Source organism: Lutjanus erythropterus, chromosome 13 (genome assembly GCF_056507025.1).
Source record: "Lutjanus erythropterus isolate fLutEry1 chromosome 13, fLutEry1.hap2, whole genome shotgun sequence".
Lineage (NCBI taxonomy): Eukaryota > Metazoa > Chordata > Actinopteri > Lutjaniformes > Lutjanidae > Lutjanus > Lutjanus erythropterus.
This window is the reverse complement of record NC_139329.1, coordinates 20,509,057-20,523,528: the sequence shown is the minus strand read 5'-3', so window position 1 is coordinate 20,523,528 and position 14,472 is coordinate 20,509,057. Positions and strand designations below refer to the sequence as shown.

The 14,472-nt window shown below is 38.1% G+C and overlaps 1 protein-coding gene across 1 annotated transcript in view; it reads left to right on the top strand.

The window, feature by feature from the left end:
* The first annotated feature begins 14,096 nt into the window (after positions 1 to 14,096).
* met (MET proto-oncogene, receptor tyrosine kinase) overlaps positions 14,097 to 14,472 on the top strand; it is an 84,574-nt gene continuing 84,198 nt past the window's right edge. The window contains exon 1 of the mRNA XM_084733740.1: positions 14,097 to 14,368. The gene's annotated coding sequence lies outside the window, so the exon portion shown is untranslated. The remainder of the gene's footprint in view (positions 14,369 to 14,472) is intronic.

Genomic DNA, 14,472 nt, shown 5'->3' with positions numbered 1-14,472 from the left:
TTGTGTCTGAGTACATGGACAGGAGTACATCTGCTTAACCAATCCTTAATTTATGACCATTTCTTAATCCACTGGTTTCCATCCTCGTAGTCCCAGTTGCCACTAGGGGTCGCCAAAACTTCATGGGGGCCAGGAGCTGTTCTTGATTTTATGGGATGTAAAAAGAAAACTTTTCTTTAAAACATATACAATGGACCTATATTTCAGTCTTTAATTTATTTCTGTGAACAAAACCAAATGGAATGGTGATTTTAAAATTACAGTTTCAGGACGAAGACCTGAATTCATGCTAAATTCACAGAGCCTTAACTTTCTCCACCCTTGTTCTGCTTAAGAAATCTTAAAACAGCCTAAGAGCTAAGCTTCAGAGAGAACAATTGTATAAAACTACTAAAAATATCAGAAGAACTCATCTCTGCAAAATTTACAGGAAATAATCTGCTCAGAATTCATCCAAAATTGCTTGTGTTAAGATCCTGCAGTTATCTGTTTGAGTTAATTGTACAGTTCCAGATGTTCTGTATTGTTGTTACGCATCAACTTTAATATGAAATATCCATAAAGTATGTCACTTAGTCAGGAGTTGTCAGTTTACCCAGTGATAGAAAAGGGCGGGGTCCCTCAAGGAAAAAGGCTGGAAACCACCATCTTAATCCAAGACCTTAAGTGCTCAGTTTGCATCAATACAAAGTTTTTTATCATAAAGTTCGCAATTGTATATTAATGTTGTTTTCAATATTTTTTTCATATATAATAAAACTTTTTCTTGCATTGAATAAAAGTAGAGATACACTTCTCACTATCAGCTTTTAAGGATCAACAACAGAATCACAACTTAAGAAACAGGTTGAAATCTTCTTTATTTTTGCAATTTAATAACTTCAATTTATAACGTCTGAACTGCAATAAACGACTTGGGTTTTTCCAAATATCACAAGTATTCAGTATCAGAAAACCTGTGGTCAGCTGTGCGGTGTACAAGAGAGGGGCCAGAGGTAGCCTCTCCAACATTATCTAACCAAACAATATTAGGTTCAGCTGAGCGGAATTTAAATCACAAATAACACCCCGGGGAGAAAGGAAAGAAAGTATGCAAAAGGAAAATGGAAGAGAAACAGCTTGTGGATTCTTCTGAACTCGCCAGACATGTTAACTAAAAGAGGCTTCTGCAGAAACAACCTCAACAGTCTGCACTCGGACGCTCAAGTATCATCTGTAACTCATCCAAGCAACATCCACAACACAAAACTCCTGAGCAGGATTCAAAAGGTCCTGACGACGAGGATATTTCCAGTGACTCACAGCGCAGGACCAAAGCAGACATAACAGGAGGACGAGAGAACACAGAGGAGGCTCTGTTACCTCCATGCAGATGACAGGATTGGACAGTGAATGGCAATGACCTGTTACAACCAGGGTGAGAAGTTACCATCTGCTGACTCAGTGCTCTAAGTTTGTCTGTTTTATCAGATTGGTCCTAATCTTTACTACAAACCTGGAAAAAATAATAGGAAACTGGGTTATAGAATTAAACAATCATACTTGTGGGTTTGTATGTATTTACCAATATCCCACAAATTATGTTTAATGCACTTCAGAACTAATTATTTTGTGGCTTTGATTCACTCACCTTGATGACAACTTTATGCCACTGGAACAACTTAGCAACTCAAATAAGTGCCAAGAGTCTGTTCATTTATTTTCACACGATACAGAATTAAAAGCGAAACAATAGTTGTGCACACCGTCTCCTCCTACAGAGAAATTCCTGAGTTTGATCCTGTTCACTCCATGTTTTCTGCCAGCACAGACCTCCACAGGTCAGGTGGATTTAAGACTGAACTGCCAATAAATGTGAATATCAGATATCTGTGCTGAGCCTGCCTGTGGTAGAAGTCTATCCTGATTATCACTTTGCCAAGTGCATGCTGGGAAAGAATTCAGCATCCTGTCATTATGAATAGAAATAAAAAAATGTAGAAAACATATATACGGTACGTGTGGGTGCAAGTAAATATTTTACAAGTGATGTGGTACCATTTAAGAAATCATATTTGAGAGGTTTTGTTTGTATCCATGAGGACTCATACCTCAGCTTTTATAATACAACAGCTCCCTCTAGTGGCAGAATTACAAACGTGCATACTATACTATGTGGCCAAAAGTATGTGGACAGCCAAACGACATATCCATATGTGGTTGTTGAACTTATCATGGACATTACTTCAATTCTAACAGCATTCTGGTTTCAGGTTTTCCACCTCATTTTGGAAACTGGTTGTTCTTAATAGATGATCAAGTCTGGCTCATAGTTCATCACAGGGGCGTTGTCACACTGAAACAGGAAAGGACCTATTTCAAACTGTTGCCAGAAAATTGAAAGCACTATTGTTATTATGTGCCGTTTTCCTTCCAACAACCTCTGAATCACCTAGATATGCTGTCTCATATCTAAACTGTAGGTCTAAATCACTAAGGATAAAAATAATGTAAAAACTGATGACAGAATCTTAAAAAACTAAAGTAACAACATTGCTCCCAACTGAAAATTAAAAGTCAGAATAAAAAGATTGGTCTTTACTTTCCTTTTAAAAATACAGAGAGAGCAGCAGATCTATGAAATGTTTTTAAAAAATGACTTAAATGGTAATCAAAATAGCTGCCAATCATTTTTTTTATCAATTGACTAATTATTATGATTAATCATGTAATTATTTCAGGTGTACATGCATGTTGGATAGTTTAATTCATGGGAAAACATCAAACTTTATAACTACTTTATTTGTTTTGTGTCTAAAAATCTTAATTTGTCAAGCAACTAGTCATTCAAGCTGTAAGATATATATAGTGAATTAAAAATAACCTTTTTCTCTGAGATGCAGTGAAATAGAGGTGGAAAGCGACAACAAATGGAAGCAGTCAAGTAACTCAAAAGTGTTCTCAGTACAGTTAAATGCACTTAGTTACATGCGACCACTATCAGTGAGTCATGGAAAGGACAAAAAGTTGTACCAGACCATTTAACATGCAAAGTAATTGTTTTACTGCTTTATTTTTGCTGTGTTTTATCACGTAACACTGTGAGTGGTGAGAGGTAAATAAATCAACAGTGATATCTTTATGAGTATGTAAGTGTTGACTGCTTCATCTGCCCCCTTCAGGTGATTTATTGCTCTCTGAAGTGTGAACCACATCACCCTGTGGTAAAAGAGTGAGATTACAGCTTGATAACAGATGCAACAAACATAAAGCAGACATGATGTGTCAGTGGTATTCGTCAGTGGAAAGTCAGAGACCAGGTGACATAAAAATTGTGGCTTTTAAGTACCTGGAGGGCTGCAGGATCAGCAGCTGTTTCCTCTCACAGCCGACACATCAGACACAGCGGTGACTAGAGAGAGAGCTGTCAGTGACTCTGTATGATTTGTTTCCGTCAAAATAAATCAAATAGAGACACTCACCTTTCCTGAAGATGATGGTGCTTATAAGGATACGGCTACGTCACAAGCCTTGGTTAGTTAAAATCTTTTAATGTTCAACCCCTGACCCAACTGTTCTGCTGCCTTCTACAGAGTTTAAATGGTGAATTTATACTTTGAATTTATATTCTCCATTTATACTGTTTTTGTGCGCAGGTCTGTTCTGATTAACTGCTTATAAAATGTTTTATTTGTCCTGTTTTTCCAAGTGGTTTCTACTTCTCATCTAAAGACTGCCACAAGGCCGATTCAAAAAAGTCATATATTTCAGAATAATTAAGTCCTTTTTTCTTACCCAAGAAAATAATCACCTAAAGCACCATTTCCACAGTTGATTAAACTTGTTTAATCTGACATGTTTTGTGCGTTTTCAATCTATTTCTCAGCTTGAGCTGACAAGAAAAAGCGTTGATTGCGTTGTCGTCACAGCTGGAAGGCTTCGCTTATTTCGAGCTCAACACAATTTTAAAACTAGAAGACGAGACAAAAACAGCAATGGTATTTAGTTTCTTGCCGCTGGGTGAAAATCAGAGGTTTAACTCCACACTAGATGATCAGAGCAGCCACTCACAACGATCTCTCCCCTATTCCACCCTGGGGGATGTGAACTTTTTTCAGCTTGGGGCCTGCCAGAAGAAGTTTTTGAATTACTGAACTACTGTGTCATGTGGATAAAATCCTCTGTCACAATATTTATTTTGTTTTTGCCAAATATCACAATACCAGTATATGATGTGTTATAAATTTTCTGGAAAACCATTTCTAAAACTATTCATGTAACCAGACAGGGATCTGTGCCTCTGGGGTTTATCTTATTGCTTTATCTTATTTTCCTTAGGTTGCATATCTTCTTTTCTTCTTCTTTTTTTTTACTTTTTATTCTTTTGAGTAGTTTTAGTGTTAGGTCTGTTTTTAGCAGCATGACATTTGTGTTGTTGTCACCCAAACACCACCTTCCTTAAGTTAAAGCACATTTATTTTTTTTACAGTACAGCTACAGTTACCTGAAACTCCACACCTGCCAACTTTTAATTTTATTTTGTTTACCCAGGTCAGACTAATTTGCACATGTGCATAAGCTTTAATATTTTCCTTATTTGCAGAAGTAGATTTTTTGCAGCGTGCAGCCTGTTGCTGGTGGCTCGCAGCCATCGGTGGGCGCTGACTGACCGCACATTAATCTGCCGTCCAGAGGAGCTCTGGCATTCTTTATCAGTTAACAGACATCTGCAGCTGAAACACATTTTTATAAACCCAGTTTCTGGGGTCAGATCACACACACACTGCCCCCTGTGTTCACCAGCATGTCTTCTTTGTTTAGTTTCAACAAACAAACCCTCAGGGAAGCTGCTGCTGTCCTGGTTTACCCCAACCTCTCACATAACAAGCTCTCTGACTGTTTGCCTGCAGGGTATCATGTTTGAATTCACACAGAAATCAACTGAATTCAGAAACTTTGCCTGTCTCACATACTGAGTTGTTTTTTTTATCCTTATATTGTGTTTATTGTATCTGGATTTGTTATTATTTGAAATTTTGCACTCCATGTAATTTATCTTCCATTTTTGTTAGTTTATTTATTTATTTATTATCATTATTATTACAAAAGATACTATATAATAATAATAATAATAATAATAATAATTATTATTATTATTATTATTATTATTATTATTATTATTATTATTATTATTATTTGATGAAATGACACCACTGATTATCTCTGAGGCCTCATATTGAGTGGAAATGCTTTTTTTTCACATTTGTAATGCTTTATGCAGTATTTTCCTCCAGTCTCTCAGTTTTGTTTTGGCCACTGATAAAGTTACAGAAGCTCCTTTGTAACCAGACTTGTAATGAAAGTAAGACTTCGCGTGCACACACACACACACACACACACACACACACACACACACACAAATGGAAAACCTTTTCAGAGGAACAATTTGAATCATTTTTGGCCTCACCCTCCATCAGCTGTTACAGCAGTGAATAGTGAATATGATGAAGCGTGCTATGACATCAGGCAAGAGGAAGGCTGGCACACATCCATACCCTCAGGCTCGGCTTCCACCACAACAACCGGCCCTTTACAGATGTTGGTCCCCCCCGGAGCACACCTGGTTCTTCTGTAAGTCAGTCAGAGCACTCTTTGAAAGGATACGTCACTTTTGCCACATCTGTTGGAGACAACGTAATACACCAAAGCTCACAGGGGGGAAATCTGTGACATCTTCCTTTGTTGATTCTGTCTCAAGTTTTGTTGCTCTTTGCTGTGCTGTGTTTCCCGGAGAGCACCCATCAATCAGCCTTTGTGATGCCATTTATTCCTCTTTTGAGGAATTTGTTTTTTCTCCAGGTGATGCTTTTTTCTTCATCACTGGTCATGTTCTTCTACTGTTTGGTCAAGACAGTCTAGAAACTAAGGCGCCCTGGTGGCTCAGTTTGTAGAGTGTGTACAAGTGTTTGGCTCCTCTGCAGCGGCTGTCGGTTCCATTCCATCCTGCAGTCCTTTGCTGCATGTTACTTTCCCCTTTGCTGTCCTAACTTCAGATGTCCTTTCTAATAAAGGCATAAAGGTACAAACAAACAATTTAAAAAATACCATACCATAGTCATTTTGTGATTTATTACAGTAAATATATCATATATTTCTCCTTTAAGTCACCTGCTTTGATGACAACCAGCAAAACAACAACCTGTGAAACTGTTGTGTTTTTTACTGGATAATAACTGAAAAAGATTTTATCATCTGTGTTGTTTGAACACTGACTGCTGCATTGCTGAACAGAGCAGAACTCTTTTGTTGATTGTTCTCTTGACAACTGACAAAAATGTGTGTTGTCCTCCCCCGCAGATGTATTTAAATTTGACTTATGTTGCGTTTGTTAATTCTCAGCCTCCAGAACAAAGACAAGCAGGAAGTAAGATGACGTAAGGCTCCTCAATAAAACAACAAGACAACATCCTGTATTCTCTCCAAACGATCTGCGGGAAAAAGACTTTGTATGATCTTATTTTATAATGAAAGTATTATCTGAATATGCAGCTGGATCTACAATCACGGACAATATTCACACAACACAAACCTTTCAAGTATATATGATCATGTGCAAAATCTTCCTAAAAAAACTAAAATAAAATAAAATAATAAAAAAAACAAATCCCTCTTAATCATCACTTGTAACCCACTAGACGCATATCTGTATCTGCACAGCCTGTATTATCTTATTTTGTCATTTTTGTACTGCGTTCAGGATGCAAAAGTGTAGGTATTTGACAACCTGGTAATGAAACTCCACAATCAAAAATCTTTCTGGCTCATTTGCAAACAGCAACTGACAACTCCTGTTGTTATGAGTGCTCTCAAAACCTTTTTTTTAAGTGAAACAAACATACAAACATAGAAAAAAAGATGTCTGGAGAGTTCTGAATCTGAAATAATACTTACAGGATTACTATTTGCATTGAAATAGAAAGAAATAGATAAGCAAGAAGAAGCAAATGAGCAGAAATATACTGTATACAGTGTGGGGAACAAGTCAAATGCACATGCTGCAGAAAGTCCAGATGTCATGCTGGGTTTTCACTGGCACTTGGCTGTGGTTTATTTTAGTCAATGCTTCCACTGATAAACAACCAGGACGGGAGAGTTTAAGAGCTCTTGGAGGCTTCTCATAAACAGTTTAAGATGAGAATGACACAGCAGAGGGAGATGGAAATGGAGCAATCTTGCAGACTGAATGCAGTTAAAAAATATATATATATATATTTTGTGAAAAAGGGGGAAAATACATTTGTATTATATTTATTTTGATTTCATTATGGAAACAGCAGTAACAAAGGTCAAAGAGCAAAGACGTTTGCTCTGTAAACCTGTAACTAAATTATTTCAACTACTTTTTTTTACAGTGTATTTATTTAAAGTTGATTTTCTGACATTTGAAATAAACAGTACCAGTTTTTGAAATCCTTGGTGTCATTCTCAATCACTGTGAGATTCATGTAAATATTTGTCACATGTCTCAAGAGCTGTCTAATAAACTGAAACCTCTGAGTTATATCTGTAGTAAAACATCTCATCACAGGGATATGAAATGACTATGTGGTCTTAAAGCCATGTGTATACTTCCAGCTTCTTCTTTATTATACTTATTCCTCCACCGATGGCCTTGATAGGAGCTGTGTTGTTGCGACTCCATCAGTGGCAGATTTGCCGATACAGACACAGCAGCAATTTATTGACTTGACAGTTTTCTTGTCTGTCTGCTGCAGTAACCATTTCCTGTAATGTATGAGATTGTAATCTTTTGATTTCCTTTTTCATTACCTTTATCTAACAGACAGGTAATGCAAGATGGCAGCGTTGATCTATCTCTCCTGACACGAAAATATGGAGTCTAGCCTTCCAGCATGGTGGTCTGATGACTGGCAGGCTGGAACCAAAAAGGTGACAAGAGGTTCAGTCTCGGCAGGAAACAATATGACTGTTATGTGGGATGGAGCAGGTGAACCCTACTGCAGACACTCAACAGAGAGGAAAGAGGGATTTGATAGGAAAAAAAAGGTATTTTCAAGCTGGGAAAAGGAGAGGCAGACCTGGGAGAACATGGGCTGTGACTAGAGCTAGAAACCAGGAGCCAGGAGCTGAAGTTAAGGCTGGAAGCTGGGAGGAGCAGGGAAGCAGGGCAGGGAAGCAGAGCTGACAAGATGCAGAGCTAGAGGAAACAGGAGACAGGACTAGGCAAGGAAAAAACAGGCAACAACCAGGCAAAACTGGTAAAACTGACTGTTTTAGAGGCTACGATCTGGCTACACTCACACAATCAGACATACACGGGATTAGAGAAGTCAAGACGAGTGAACAAAGCATGCATTGAAATCATGTTTAAAAGCAGCATGACACAAACTTTAAATTATATTGCACCAAATTTACACTCTAGCTTAAATTTAAGAAACATTCAGTGTAAAATTCTCTTTAAACCTCAGTTTAGTTTTTACTTTTTTTTTTTTTTTTTTTTTTTTTGCTCTATTAATTCAGCCAACAGGTTTTTCTTAAGGGAGGAAAAATTAGAGCTTCTCTGATGAGCTGCAAGGCTAACTAACTTTTCAGCTAGGTAGCCAACAATGCAACATTTTGTTAACTTTTTTTTAGCTAACTATAGCAAACTTTAATGTTGTGTTAATTTGGCAAAAACAGGAATTTTACCTCACAGTTCTGGTCTACAGTGACAATTGCCATTTTGTTTGTGTTACTGTGCAACTTCTCTGTTTTAAAGGGTTATTTCAGATTCACCAAAGTCAGACAATAACAGTAACAAACTGACCAATCAAGGCTGCGGTACACCAGCAACTCCCTTGTCCTGCAAGGTAAAATTATTGTTTTTGCTAAAGGAGTCAAGAGCCTTTGGAGAGAGCGGCTTAGATTTTATAATGAATTTGCTGTCTGGCAACAAGGTAAAGTAGTGTAAATATTATAACTGTGGCATATACTTACACAAATATTGTTTGTTTGTTTGTTTGTTTGTTTTTGTTTTGTTTTGTTTTTTGGGTTTTTTTTTTTTTTAGGTAGCTAAAATATGTTTTGCTGCTGACCCTGTCCACAGCATTACATTGCTTGCTTCCCATACCAGTACTCTGACCAACATCTACACTGACCATGGATGAGTGCCTCTTAACCCACTTCAAAAATCCAAACCATCCCTCTAAAGGTCAGATTTTTGATACTTATCTTTCAAGACCAAATAGCAAGTGTTTTTTCTCAGTTATTTTTGGCTGATATTGACATTTTTATCAGCAAAACAGGTCGAGATACATGTTTCTCTTCCCACAGTTGCAGAAAATAAACCAGAATGCAACGCAGCTACAGGACAGGTGAAGATCTGATAAACAGGTGCAACTTTTCACCAACCACAAAAAACTGATAGGAGTATTTTTTATCAATCTTTGCAGAACCCAGACATTAACTAGGTTCTGTCCAGTCTTGACTCCTTGATGCAAAAGCTGAACTTCTCTCTCATTAAGAGTTATTACAGTAAAGACAAGAGCATCAGCTAAACATCTTCCCTTGAGATATTTGTTTTCATGTAACCTTTTATGAACTGCTCTGTCGTTATCTGTCATGAACTGCAGAAATCCTGCTGAACAAGTCTGTTTATGCAGATACACAGCTGAATGGTGGAGAGCGCACACACTTAATCACCACTCACATCCATGAACTAAAGAGTCAATCCACCGAATGAAGGACCCAGGGCCTTGGATGGGTCAGGAGCATCAATCAGAGTTTACTGTCCCAGTCAGCAGTTAACCAGGGTTTGTATTGACCCAGCAGGTGATAAATAAAGCTCTACTGGACCAGGTTTAGGTGCACAGCAAGGGTTGACAGAAACTGTAAAATCAAGACTGAGTGCCGCCCTGCTCCTCCCTGATAATAACTCGCTTTTGTCTGTGAGATTACTCTCTTCACTTTCCATTCAGCAGCCTGGAAATTAGCCTGACCTGAGGCTCCCTTGCTTGTTCACCTCAAACACCAGCAGATGGCGCCATACTAAGTCTGAAGCCTGCAGCTAGAGTAGGATTTAAAGGCTCAATTCACCAAAATGACAACTTAAAAATATTTTCTCACTTAATAAAGTGGCATTTAATAAAAGAGATGGTTTGGTTTTATTTGAACAGGTTTGTCGATACACTGCATGGCCAAAAGTATGTGGACAATGACATTACAAATGTGTGATTTCTGGACATCCCATTCCAAACACAAGGGCATTAATCTACAATTACAGCAGCCTCCATTTCCCTTGTTTGAGGCTTTTAGACTTGGGATTTATCCCTCCTTTTCGAATGTCTGTCATTGATGGGATTTTTTTAACTTTACTGTCAACATGGTTACCATTTGTCTTGGTGAGTTCATTTAAAGACAGAAAATGACAAAAATAGTAAATCCACTCACTCATAGCGCACAAACACAATATACTGTATAAATCTGATAATATCCAACCCATACAACAATCATAATCATAAAACCATACAACTGTACATACAACAGTTTTAAAGGCATGAAACTGTTCATACAATAATCAAACAATTGCACCTGTTGGGGAAATTAGCAGCAACATAAAATGGCATGTACTGCCAAGAGTAACCCACAACAGACAAATCAAATACTGCCACTAGATATGGCCTGGCCAAACTAGTTTCTCATACATTCTTGGAAGGGGAGGGTGAGGCAAGTTGGCTTCAATCTGAAAGCTCCCTGCTGGATGGCACTAAATCCTCCACAGTGCTCCTTTTAAAAAAATTCAAAAGCAACATTAAAAATCTGTTTTTGTTTTTTGTTTTTTTTTTTTGTTTTTTTATTATTATTTTGGGTGAGCTGGCCCTTTAATGCCACTTCCACTCTGACAGCCAAACCTCCTCCTTTATGTTTTTTTATCTCAGCTACTGTGCAGCCTCAACCAAAACATACAAAGAAAACAGAAAGTGCGTAGTTGTTGTGTTGCAGGTGTTGTGGTTGCAGGATGCAGATCATTCCTATAGCACACGTCACTCTTCAGGGTTTCCACATTCTGCATGCCAGCAGTATGAGGTTCACCACCGAACCAACTTCTTGTTCCTCTTCTTCTTCCTCCTCTTCTTCTTCTTCTGCTTCCCGCCGAGACAAGAGCCTGAGCCAAAATGGTTTACTACCACAGGACCCACACAGACACACCCCTCGGGTAGTCAGACACACACACACCCTGTTTTGGACACACCCCTTGGCAACTGCATCAGAAATGCCCCAAGGTAAAGCAAAACACAGTCCTTCAAGCAAACACAAACTACAAAGAGCTAAGGGTGCATTTGGAAACCGGTGGCTCATCAGTAAAAAGAAAAAAGAGACTGAGCTTTGGTAAATGAGCTTTTATAAGAGGGTTTCTTTTCTACAAGAACACACTTGAATTGAATTACATTTGGGACAGTTAGTTGATGCTCTCAGCCAGATTTAATTGACCTTTTTCATGGCTTTTCATTAAAAAGGTCTTGATTTCTGAACTTACATTTGATCATAATTCTATGTAAGGTTTGTGAGGCTAGGTTATAAACCTAGATAACGTGAATTTCAATCTATTGTACCCAGACTTTAAACTCCAATTTAAATTGTGATCCACTTTTAAAATAGCTGCCTGTTTGAGTAGGATGAAAGTTAACAGTTTACCCCCTTTTTTATGCTTACTAGGTCCCAACAGCATTCAAATGTATTTATTTGCATTTGCATTTATCTTAATTTGAGTATGTAAGCATCTCCAATTTGATTAAATTCTGATTCATTTCGGTTTACATCAGTAAACTTGGCTTTGCTATATGGAGAGCTCTGGTTAATTTGAAATCTTGATCACTTCATTGTAAACCTACTTTTACTAAACTCAACTCAGTGCTAATCTCAGATTAAATAAATCCATGTTAGTGCAACCCAGCCTCAGTGTTTCAGGTTTCAATTAAATGTCTTTTTTCTGTATTTAGTGCTTTATATTCTTATTTTTTGTCACTACGCCCTAATGTAAATGAAGATTGCTCCTCTCTTGGTCCTTTGAGGTGAAATAAAGGTTGATGATGTACAGTGACAGTTTAAGGGCTCTCTGGTGTATTGTCAGACGTAACAGTGATGTCCTCTGGGAAATCAGGGAGTTAAGTGTAGAAAGGTTGATGTATTTGAGGGTTTGTCCAGAAAACGTCTCTATGTGGAGTCAAAGATGATCAGTTCAATTCTAAGAAGTAGACATCTAACACCAGCTGAGCCGTGCTGTCACTGAAAACTGGAAAAAGGGGAGCAGAGAGGAAACTATTATGTCTTTAATGACATTTATAACTTCCCCATACAGAGTGATATGTATAGTTTTATGTAGAAGATGTCACAGATTCCATCCCATCACTCGTCTACCCACTTGAACACACTAGTTCCCTGTCTGTCTGTCTCGTTAAACCCTCACATGTCACTGCGTCTGTCAGAAAATGAGTGCAAACAGCCGCAGCGCTGCTCCTCAACAGCTCTGTACCTATTAATTCTCCATCCACACTCTGTTATCAGGCTTTCCAGTCTTCATTCCAACTAACCCTCCATTCAGGAAGTGGGACAAAGGAATTTTTTGTGCTGGCCGCTGTGATTCATGGCTGAGACACACACACAGTTGGTTTAGCCTTTATAACTTAGCTCATTATTTATGGCTGAGTGAGCCGTTTTAACATGACAACCAGTAGTCTGACTCACAAGGGTGCTGGAGGAGAGTCAGGTGGAAGAAGAGAAGAAAGAAAAAAGACCTTCCTTCATGTAGCCTGCGTGACCTTTTCTGTGAGTTTTGTTTCATTTTGAACATTTAATGGCCAGCCAAGTGCACATTAGTAGCCATAGTAGTAGTAAAACATGATTTATTATTGGTTTAAAACTTGTTTTTCACACCCTGTTTCAAGAATAGTTGGATCTGCTGGATAAATACCTCCAAACCAAGTAGTTTTATAGACAGAGTTTGATTATGTCATGAGGTAGCATGGATCAGAGGAGATGTTATCTTTACTGTTAACAAACTACCATTCCAGATGAAAATCTGTGTGACATCATTCAGCCTGAAATCTTGTTCATGGATGAGGTCATGTATTAGAGTTTTATTTACATTTCGTTTAGTCACATTCGCCAACTTCCTTCCTCATTCTGTGACACGTTCGACATATCCCGTGTTTTCCTGAAGTTACACCAAATATTGGCTAGCAAAGAAACACTCTAATACCTTGAATAAGTTATAGATTTTTCTGCATTTGATCATTGTTGGAAACATTAGGGATAACTTAAATACAGAACTCAACACAGGTTTGGTGCTTTTAGACATTTTAATTCGGAAATGTTACATATCATGACTTTAACTCATCAAAAGCACATCTGACATACACGATTTCTTTGACAATTGATCCACTTTGTAGTGGACCTGGTGGGAGAAAAATGAACCCTATGCAAATATGCATTTTATTTGCATTGAAATTGTTTTATATTGAAGTAATCCAAACGATGGCAGACTCAGGCTGTCTGAAGGGCAGGGGCAATAAAAGGGGGATGGCACCAGTGCACTGAAACTCATGATGTACTATATTGTGTTTTGTCCACTGGAAAGGCATTTTAGTGGGACTTTACCATGTTTTGTCCACTAGAAGAGCACCTTTATCACATTGTCTTGGACACTGGGTTTCTCTAGAGGGTGTTTGTCATATTTTATCTATCACATTAGCATTTAAAAGAGCACTTTTTAAAAATATAACATATAATAATACTAAACCCATAAAAAAAAGTATGACTAAAAGAACCCAAATAAAGTTGAGTTCTGTGTGGCCGTTATACATAAAACAATCCATTAAATCATTCCTTTAAAGAAATTAAATAGTGCTTCTTTGAAGTTCTAACTGATTTTGTTGTAATTGGTGTTTCTGTGGCACATGAGAACCACTAACTACAGCTCATGAGTTACTTTAGTCCTCAGACTTGAGGAGCCGCAGCAGCACCTGGACGCGTCACAGAGTTTGGAGAGAAGGAGGCGGAGCTTTTACACGCCACGAGAGGAGCTGTGAGATGAGAGAGCGGCAGCAGCAGCAGCGTGTGCCTGCTGGATGCACTCATTCAGACAGTGGTAAATCTCACAGGTCTGAGCTGGAGAGTGACGAACTTGAGTCCAACTAGTGAAAAGAGGCAGATTTAGGCCGCGACAAAAATCGGACTACTTTTTCTGAGCGTTTTCTTACGGAGAAGCGAAAAGAAAATCCACAGCGATCACTTTGGACTTTATGAGAAAGTCAAGTAGTCTCGCTCTTGGAGAGCCCGGTGGAATATGATTTGAATCAAGGGAACGTACAACACTGTTGCTCGCTAACAGGTGAGTTTCTTATCTGCATATTTTCTCCCAGTTTCTTGACTTTTCTCCTTTTTTTTTCTTTTACTCAAACTGTATTGTCATGCGTAAAAGCGCGGAGATCCTTG